We start from the raw sequence: 11,260 nt of genomic DNA, 5'->3' as shown, positions 1-11,260 counted from the left end.
ATATTTTGAATGTGACTTTGTAATGGATCAATATTAATGTAAGATATATTTTGAACTTTATTTTTATCTGAATTTTTTATTTCAATATGATTAATTTAAAATCAAAAATAAAAATAATGTATTAGACTATTAGTTATTCAGGGACCGGGGACCCTCGGGGATCCCCTGTTATTATTCGGGGAGGGGATGGAGATTCTCTCAAGTAATTCTGACGGGGACGGGGAGGGAACGGGGACATATGCAAAATATCGGGGATGGGTATGGGGAGATTGGTCCCCTCCCCTCCCCATTGCCATCCCTAATGGCAAGAGACGTGCCTTTGCATGATATCCCGTAAATACAGTTTGCATGTCCTCTATAACATATGAAACTATTTTGGCTACTTACATGTTTGCATGGCATGATTCTACACGTGTAGAATATTACGTGGCAATTCGTATGATAGCTTTCATATTAAATTGTGTGTGTTTGATAACGAATTTTAAGTGTATTCATTATCACGGCTTCAGGGCCTTTTGTAATAGTCTTATTTGTCTATACTTTGACAAGAACTCAATCTTATTTTACCTTAATTTCGGACATAAGAACATGAGTCTTTGCTTAAGGATTTTTGTGTATCTACATCTCTTATCCCTCTCAACTAGAGATGGAAAAAGAATTCGAACTTGATCCAACTTGGCTAGGTTTGTCCGATGATGGGAGGGACAGGCTCGGGCTTACATGAAAAGTTCGAGCTAGCCATTAACCTTAAATTTTGTTTGTACTTTCTAAATACACCCATGTTTAATTCTAAAATGTACTCATAACTAATTTTATATTTCCCATTTGTAACTAAAATCCTAAAATCTTAAGGTCCTAATCCAAGATGCCACTATTTTTTTAAATTAACTGTAAAAAATATTTACAATTTTATTTCCCAAAGAACTTATAAAAAATTTAGCCTTAGAAAATGCTTAGCTTTTACCGGGTTCATTTTTCCATCTAGGGCTTGGACCAGCCCATTTTGAATTCAAAACTCTTAATTCTAAATTAAAATACGTTCCTTTGAACTTAAACCCTTCACCTATTGCTTCTATTGCATATGAGACCAATTAATTGAACTACCCTTTCGAGATTTAAAAATATATATATTTATTGATTGGTGTGTTGTGGATCAAATTAGAAAGTATTAATCAGACATGCATACAAACAACATAAGTGATATAAGAATGATAAGAATGATAAGAATCAAGCAAATGTATGGAAGGCAAGCTACGAGTGCCTTTGCATCACGTTATTGATGGGAATGAATATTCAATGATATTGCCACCTATTTATTGTACTAAGCTTGCACCGTTGAAATGTTGACAAGTTGATTGTTGTCACAACATGAAGTATGTAACATAACTTTTGTATTAATAAGTGTAAAACACACTATATAAACTAAGTGGTGTAGAGTTATTTTCACAATATTCCCCCTAGATATCCACCACTTCATGATAATTGTACTCAACCTCTGCTCAAGAAAAATCCTATGAGATAAAAATACCAAGCAAAAGAAATATAATTCAATGCATTATAAAGTAACGTTGGATATGCTTCAATATTGCCTTAATTAAAAACCTCTACTAGTAAAACCTAGTGGGACCAAAATCTACTCAAAGGAAAAGGAGTACAATGCACATATATTTAGATTATTTGCATAAATTTTTGTCCAGAAAGATTATATTCTCTTTTATCAGAGTTTCCCCTTACTGGCATGCTAATACAGTATACTATCTTCTCACATGTTGATGTTGGGAAAACTTTGTTAATAATCTAGCAAAACTATAAGCGAAATATATCGTGTCTATATACAAGTTTTATAGGGTTCATAAAAATATCTTGCATACGCATCATCGACAAGATTTGAAATTTTTGCCAGTTCACAAGACAAAATTTGTATTTCAATATTTACTTGTGAACACAAAAATCATTAATGACCGTGTTATGTACAATCCAACATTTCATGTATAAGTAAAAGCTTTTTGTCGATTTTAGCCTACACCTCTTCATTTTTCTTCTCTACTATAAGAAGACATGAGATTAGGTCTGAATGCTTCTTGTACTCTTGTGCTCGAAATTTTTGCTGTAGAACTATATTTGAGGCAGGGAAAGTTATGAATGTTTTCTCCCGCATATCTTCATCAGTGATCTTATCACCACACAATTTTAATTGTGAAGTAATTCTTAATACATTAGAATTATATTCATCGATTGTCTTGAAGTCTTGCAGTTTAAGTTTTATCCATTCATTACGAGTGTTTGGAAGGATTATTGACTTCAAGTGGCTATACCTCTCATACAAACCGTTTCAAAGGATATATAGATTCTTTATAGCGAGAAATTCACTTCCCAGTGCTTGATGGAGGTGATGGTAAAGAAAAATCATAGTTTTAGCATAATCTCAAGGATTTTTTAAAAACAATTTTTTTGCAGCTTTAATTGTATCACCAATACCCATAGCATCTAGGTGGATCTCAACATCGAGAAAACAAAATAGGTTAGACATATTGCACTAGTATAACAACAATATTTATCAATCAATAAAATAAAATAATAATAACTGTGTTTTGTTTTTTGATATGGGAGGTCTAATTTAATGGCAACTACATACATAGTATACTTGTAAGGATATTTTTATTAAATAAACAGTTAAAATAAATATTAAAGAGTTTAAGGGAATATGATATTTCCTGCAGTAGAGCATAGTCGTGCTGTAACATGCAAGCGTGTGGAAGACAAGCTACGGTGGCTCTGTTTCACGTTATTGATGGGAATGAATATTACAAAGAAATTGCCACCTATTTATACTACGCTTGCACCCTTGAAATATGCCAAGTGGCAAGAGTTTGATTGCTGTTACAACATGAAAGAGTTTGATTGCTAAAATTACTGGAGCATTAGGAATCACATAAACTTGACCACAAGCTAATTGACGAGATGGTAACCACATATTAATTATCACTTAATTGTTAATCCCAATTGTTGAGATGATTAGTCAACAGCAGCAGATCAAGGGCTGAGATTAACTTGACTAGGATTGATGAGATGGATAAATTCGTTAGATTGTTATTGATTGAATGTAACTTAACCAATAGATAATTGACAGTTGTTATGAAGGTTGTTATCACTGTTAATAAGTAGTATAAGTTGATTAATTAGTGATTGTATCAATTAATTCGAGATTAATAAAGCTTTCTGTTTCAGTTCATTTTCTTTCTTCTTTCTGTCACTTTCCTGCTAGCCAAACACACCGCATGCTTAAGATCCATGAATTCTAAGTTGGTATCAGAGCCAGATGGCATCGTCAAGCTCAAATCAAACCACAGCTGTTTCATATACCTTTCTTACACCAATTAAGCTCGACAGATCAAACTATATGATCTGGAAAATGCAAGTATTGGCATCCATTCAGGGAAATGGATTAGAAGGATACATTGATGGTTCAATCACAGCACCATACTCTGATCAGAGGATTCCGAACTCTGAATTTGTGATATGGAAGCGAACCGATCAGCAGCTACTAGGTTGGTTACTCTCTTCAATGACTGAGAGTGTTCTCGGAATTGTCCTTGGATGCAAAACTTCTTTTGAAGTCTGGAGGGCTCTGGAAAAACTTTCTGGATCACAAAACAAAACCAGAGCATTACAACTAAAGAATCAAATGATGATGACAAAGAAGAATGATTTGAGTGTCTATGACTATTTTCACAAAATGAAAAGCATAGCAGATATCATGGCAGCAGCAGGAGCACCAATGAGTGACTATGACTTTATGATAAGTGTATTAGGAGGAATTGGTTCAGAATTCAATCCTGTAGCAGTTTTGATCACAGGAAGAGGACTAGATCTCGATTTATCAGAATCACTTTCTATGTTAATGACACATGAGGGAATGCTAGAACAACAAGCTTTGGCAGAAACAATGGATGCAAATCTAGCTTTTGCTGCAAATTTTGTTAAGAAATGGAACAATAAGAAAAAAGGTTTTGGCACATACAACACAAAATTTGGTTTCAATCAAGATGCAGCAAGATCTAAAAATTCTGGATACATGATGAGGAAATTTTAGATCCAATCAAGGAGGGATGTTTTATAGAGGAAGGAAAGGTGGAAGAGGAAATAATATGTATGGAGGAAGATCTTGGAATCAAGGTGGGAGAACTCAAATGCCTGGAAATTTTTCACAGCCATATCAACCTAGATGCCAAGTGTGTTTCACCATAGGACATACTGCTGATATCTGCAAGGATAGGTTCAACAAGGATTTTACTCCAGCCATGAGATATCCACATCAAAGCAATTACAATCAAGGTTTTAATCAAGGCTACAATCAAAGAAGTATGTCAGCTTATATGGCAACACCAGAAACTGTAATGGATGATGGCTGGTACCTGGACAGCGGAGCAACTCACCACTTAACCAATGATCTCAGCAATATCAACATCAGTGAACCTTATGAAGGTAATGAAAAGCTTATAATTGGAAATGGATATGGTCTTACTATTTCACATATAGGAAGTACTCATTTAGCAGTTGGAAATTACAAATTGTTGCTCAAAAATCTTTTGTTTGTGCCACACATCACAAAAAATCTTTTAAGCATTTCTAAGCCAACCTCTGATAATTCCTTGATCATTGAATTTTGTGGAAATACTTGCTTTCTCAAGGACAAGAAGAAGAAGATAGTTTTGCTGGAGGGTGTGGCTATGAAGGGGCTGTATAAGCTGAAACTTGAGCCTGGAAGTAAAATTCATCAACCCTTATTTTCTGTTGCAAATAAAGAGTCATGTTCAGTTCCTATGTCTATGATGTCACATTGTTCAGATGATTTGCAGTCCTGTTTTAGTACAAATACTCAAGCTAAAGTTGCTCAAAACTTCTCTAAAAATTGTTTGTTGTCTCATTCCAGTACAGCTTCCAGCAGTTCAATAAATATCTTACATAGGCAACTTGGTCATCCTAGTTCAAAAGTCATGAAACATGTACTTACCAATTGTAAACATTTGCAATTCAGCAATAAAACTCAGATTCCAGATTTTTGTGATGCCTGTCAATATGGAAAAGTTCATAAATTGCATTTTGGAGTAACTGAAAACAAAACAGCCTTACCTCTAGAACTTATCCATACTGACTTATGGGGTCTAGCACCCATTACCTCTCTCAATGGTTATAAATACTATATCAGTTTCATTGATGATTATAATAGATATACCTGGATTTATCCTTTAAAAGCCAAGTCTCAAGCTTTGTCTGTTTTTATTACCTTTCGAACTCAAGTTGAAAAGCAATTTGAAACAACCATTAAAGTCCTACAATTAGATTGGGGAGGTGAATTCAGGTCCTTTGTGCCTTATCTTTAAAAACATGGAATTTTATTCCAACATCCCTGCCCTCACACACATCACCAGAATGGGACAGTAGAGAGAAAACACAGACATCTTGTTGAGATGGGTTTAACTCTTCTTGCACAAGCTAAATTACCTCTCAGTTTCTGGTGGGAAGCATTCTCAACATCTGCTTTTCTTATCAATCGATTACCATCCTCTGTTCTGCCATCCTATCAATCTCCCTATGAAATCCTTTTCAAACACAAGCCTGACTATGCTTTTCTAAAATGTTTTGGCTATTCATATTTTCCATATTTGAGGTTCTATAACAAACACAAATTCAATTATCATACTACTAAGTGTTTGTTTATTGGTTATAGTCCAAATCACAAAGGTTATAAGTGTCTAAGCGCCAAAGGTGTTGTCTATGTTGCTAGGCATGTTGTGTTTAATGAGTCAGAATCTCCTTTTTCTACTAACTCTATGTTCTCTAAACAACCTTCAAACTCTGCTTCTGAATATAGACATCCTATGTTTAAGGTCTTTTCAGTGTCAGTTCCACTTCCTGATCCTTCAAGCTCAAGTGACAACATTATACACCAGCTTCAGATGCCTGCAACTTCAGTTTCTTCCTCTTCATCCAATTCCTCATCACCTTTTTCTCAGCCTACACATCCACATCATCTATCCTCTCATAACTCTCTATCTATCTCCCACAACTCCCCACATCATCATCAACCACCTAATCCAGCTCCACTGCCAACTCATCCAATGCTCACAAGAGCAAAAACATGAGTTTTTAAGCCCAAGTTTCTTGCTTATTCTTCTGTTCTTGGAGAACAAGAACCTGCTTCAGTCTCTCAAGCTCTTTCAGATTCCAAATGGAAGACAGCCATGCAGATTGAGTATAATGCCCTTATGGAAAACCAAACTTGGACTCTTGTTCCAGCCTCTCAAGCTACTAAAATTGTTGGCTGTAAATGGGTTTTTCGCATTAAGTACAATGCAGACGGTTCTATTTCTAAGTATAAAGCATGGTTGGTAGCAAAAGGTTTTCATCAAACACCTGGTATTGACTACTTTGAGACTTTTAGCTCTGTGGTGAAACAATCAACTGTGAGGATTATACTTAGTCTTACTGTGATGAAGGGCTGGAAAATCAGATAAATCGACATCAACAATGCTTTCCTTAATGGAGAACTCAATGAAGATGTCTACATGTTTCAGCCTGAGGGTTTTGTTCAATCTCCATCTAGTCATGTCTGTAAGCTGCATAAGGCTCTTTATGGTCTGAAACAGGCTCCCAGAGCCTGGTTTGACAAGCTAAGGAAAGCAATGTTCCAGTGGGGGGTTTCAGAACTCCAAAGCAGACTCATCCTTGTTCATCAAACATGAATCTGGAGGTATTGTGATTGTATTAGTATATGTGGATGACATATTAATTACTGGAGATAACAATACAATAATTGAAACATTCATCAAATACCTTGGAGATACCTTTGCCTTAAAGGATCTTGGTGAGTTCAGCTACTTCCTTGGAATTAAGGTTACACATACTGCAACGGGTAGATTACATCTTTCACAGGCCAAATATGTAAGGGATTTGCTTACAAGAACTGACATGGAAAATTGCAGAGAAAGTGATACTCCAATGAGTACAGGACAAAAACTAAGAAGAGCAGGGAATGATGATAACTTGATTGTTAATGTTACTGAATATAGAAGTATAATAGGTGCTCTGCAGTATCTGGTGCTCACAAGGCCAGAACTTGCTTTTTCAGTGAATAAGTTGAGTCAATTTCTTGCTGCACCAACTGAGAAACACTGGATTGCTTGTAAGAAAATTCTAAGATATTTGAAGGCAACTAAAGATTTTGGTTTGCTGTTTAAAGCTGGTGATGGAATTAATTTGACAGCATATACAGATGCAGATTGGGCATGTGATGTTGATGATAGGAAATCAGTTGGAGCATATTGTGTATATCTTGGGCAGAATCTTATTTCATGGTCTTCTAAGAAACAACAAACTGTAGCAAGGTCTAGCACAGAGTCAGAGTATAGAGCATTGTCAACAGCTTGTGCAGAAATTGTTTGGATTCAAGCTTTACTTGGAGAACTCAAACTGAAATGCAGCCAAATACCAGTCATCTGGTGTGACAACAATGGAGCAGCTGCATTAGCAACAAATCCAGTATATCATGCAAAAACCAAGCACATAGAGTTTGATGTGCATTTCATAAGAGAAAAGGTAACAGGCAAACAAGTGGAGATCAAGTATGTACCAAGTGAATGGAATGTTGCAGATGTGCTTACAAAGCATATGGCTTACTCCTTTTTCAATTACTATAGAGACAAGCTTAATGTTGTTCCACGACTGTTAAGCTTGAGAAGGGGTGTTGAGATGATTAGTCAACAGCAGCAGATTAAGGGTTGAGATTAACTTAACTAGGATTGATGAGCTGGATAGCTAAGCTGGGTAAATTCGTTAGATTGTTATTGATTGAATGTAACTTAGCCAATAGATAATTGATAGCTGTTATGAAGGTTGTTATTACTGTTAATGAGTAGTATAAGTTGATTAATGAGTGATTGTATCAATTAATTCGAGATTAATAAAGCTCTCTGTTTCAGTCATTTTCTTTCTTCTTTCTGTCACTTTCCTGCTAGCCAAACACACTGCATGCTTAAGATCCGTGAATTCTAAGTCCAATAAAGACTCTAATAACCTAGCTACTGCCTACAAGTCGTACTCATATGTTATATATATCTTTGCGTCCAATTAATCTTGCCCATGAAATTTTCTCCCACCACCATATTAAGCTTATCTAGAGAAAGATCAAGAGATAGATCTGGTGAAAGATTATGGGACCTAATTTTGCCAATGAGCAAAAAAACTGTCATGTAGCTCAAGGGCTATGGCCCCTCAGATTTTGAAGACCATTCTGAAAACAACCCATGGTTGGACATACCTTATATTACTGGCACAACAAACCAATACTTGATGATTATTTTTCACAATGTCTCCATCGCTGTCTCGGCCTACGACATGTAACAGGAGTGACTAGTAGCCAGCATACGTAGCCCATCTCGTGATCATTAAAATTTTGTGTGTTTTTCTATTTCTTTATCTATTCATTTCGCGCGATATTATCATCTTCTTGTATGGAGACAAAATCTTGCTCCTAGTCTCTCTCTCTATATCTATCTTTTTCTGTAGCTTGAAATATCTAATAGTTGTTATGTTTTAGCTCTACGGGATATTTTTGCCATGGTTTATTAAGGTTTAATTATATTGCTTCACAAGTATCTCCTGAGGCTTGGTAAAGTGATTAAAAAAAAAAAAAATTTAACTGGTCATTCGAATTTAAATCTAGAGAACGATCAGAACTGAAAAGAATCGATTTCCCACTTTCTTTATTCAGTTACTCAAGTTTCATTGTATCCCGTTACTAGCTAGCTAGGCATCGTAAATCGTAATCATATTTTTAGTCGCTGTTCCGTATATTCTAATGTGATAACACTGTAGCTAGCAAAGATATCATTTGATAAAGACATTATTTGGGAACCTTATAATTATAAGTACGAACCGTGTGGTGTCAATTTAAATTAAGTATAAAGAATTACTAAGAAGAGAACAAATTAAATAAAGAGAAATTGTATTTTTTATTTTTCAGTTATCATCGACCCTGCCAAATCCCACACAAATTAAACTGATCATCAGTCAAAGTTGATGCGAAGGCAATATGAACGACCCTTGATTTAGTGCGAGGGGGCTGGCCTCAAAATCTAAAGTTGATAAGAAAATTAATTTTGTAATTCTACTGTTATTTATTCAATGCGGTTCATAAGCCAATTTATACAAGAAAATTAATAAATGATATAAATGAAATATGATCAATCAACGTAATTTGGAAATTTCTTTGATATTTGTATTTCATAATGGTCTTGATACTTGCCTTATATATACTTGTCAAAACGACAATAATACTTACTATGTATAGTCTGTCATAGTACTATTAATTTCGGTTCATAATGATCTTCATTTGTCTTGGTTTGAAAAGATCTTCATCATCATCCTCAAGTGAATCTTCAGAAGCTTTTTGAGTCTCCATTACAAGATTTTTATCTGATGCGAGGAAAATTCAAATTCAAGTACAAACAGTGTAAGAGGATAAACCAAAAATATTGTTCGTTCATGAATAATTACTATGTTCTATTAAATTTTGTTAAAGGAAAGGTAAGCATACAAACCCACAATACTGACACAATCTTTTAAGTATCACAAATGATGCATCCAAAAAGAAATTTAAAACACTGGTCTTTGGGAACATTACTCGCGTATTCAGGGGCAAGGCATGTCCGTGGGAGTGCAAGAACTTAATTAAAGCTTATACCCACATGGCTCATATGTTCCAACTTGGTTCAGGATTGTGAATCCCTTTTGGGTGCATATTTATAACAGCTTTATAGTTTGTTGCATGTGCACTAGCCAGGGCTGAGTATATATCCATGCAAAGACAAATGTATATATCCGGGGACAAAGTAAACAAGGAAGGTGACTACTCATCTTGATTGACAAAACACACGTACATATTGTGCGTTATGGGTAAATTTACCCTTTAATCTTTATCAATTCACACGTATGAAGGTAAATTAAAATTGATGCAGATGGGTGATGTATTTTATAACTTTGGTGTTGGGTAGTGCGGTGGTTTTAGCCAACTATGTATCAATGCCACATAAGTGCTAATCTAAGATTGCATAAGAAAGTTTGTACTAGAGCAAAAGATGTATCATTACAAGTATTTTTATAAGAGCGAGAAATTCTTGGATATGTTGATCAAATATGCGGGTATTTTTTCAATAGTTTTCTATCAAACGAGTATTTATAACAATACACAATTAAAATTTTAATTATCTATCTATTTTTATCAATAACTACTAGTTAAAACTGTTAAAAAGTCATCACAAAAATCAAAGATGAGAGAGAGTAATAAATGCATTTCAGTGTAGACAAATTAAATAATTGCATGTTCATGTGAGCTACTTTGCATGCAATGATGCAAACTAGAGTTGAATATTGTACTATACGTTGGATAGGTAAATTTTCTGAAAAGTTCAAAGTAGTTTCAAATTTTGCCACAGTCAAAATCCTCGGCGCCTATCCCCATTTGGATTAAATTCAAATGTCGTTTCGACTCGCCTTGTCTTTTCCTTTTCCAGTCGCCTTACTCTCTTGCGACAGTAATTCTGCTGCTGCTACAGCCAAAAAATAAGCACAAAACCAATAAAGTGTTGTTGGTTGGACGGGTAATAGAATCTCCTTAAGTGGTTTGATTAGGTTTGTTCCTCAATTCGAGTTAAAGGAAAATTACCTTTGTTGGGAGAATCTGTGCCTCTCGATTTAAGCGGAGACTTCTAATCTGAATTGTGGTACGAGTTTAAAGGTGTTTCCCACAGTTGAGGTTCTCTTCAAAATATCTCGTGGTCAAAAAAAAAAAACACAAAAGAAAAGAGGGAAGTCTTTCTTTAATTTTTCTTTTTACATATATCACGTTGATTAACTTATTAATTTGAGGTGAAAATAAATATATTAAATATGGCGATAATGCATGGTTAATTTGATGGCAAGATGAAAGTGTGGGGAAAGGTGCATGCCGAACAATTGTCCCTTGTCTGCAACAGGCATTAATTATGTTTTGACAATACAACTGTACAAGTGGGATAGAGATGCTCGGTTCCCATACAAGTATGACCTATACAAGTCTTCTCACCGTTTATAAAAGAAACAAACACATTATAATTTTTAAACAATTAAGGGGGGATTTGATTCTCTGTTGATATCAGCCCATGTACAGGTTAATTTTTAAAAAATTTTCCTGAAGTTTGGACTTGTTGTAAGTAGATGG

This window comes from Citrus clementina, unplaced genomic scaffold (assembly GCF_000493195.1).
Source record: "Citrus clementina cultivar Clemenules unplaced genomic scaffold, Citrus_clementina_v1.0 scaffold_1, whole genome shotgun sequence".
Classification (NCBI taxonomy): Eukaryota; Viridiplantae; Streptophyta; class Magnoliopsida; order Sapindales; family Rutaceae; genus Citrus; species Citrus x clementina.
Note: the sequence above shows the minus strand (reverse complement) of the source record.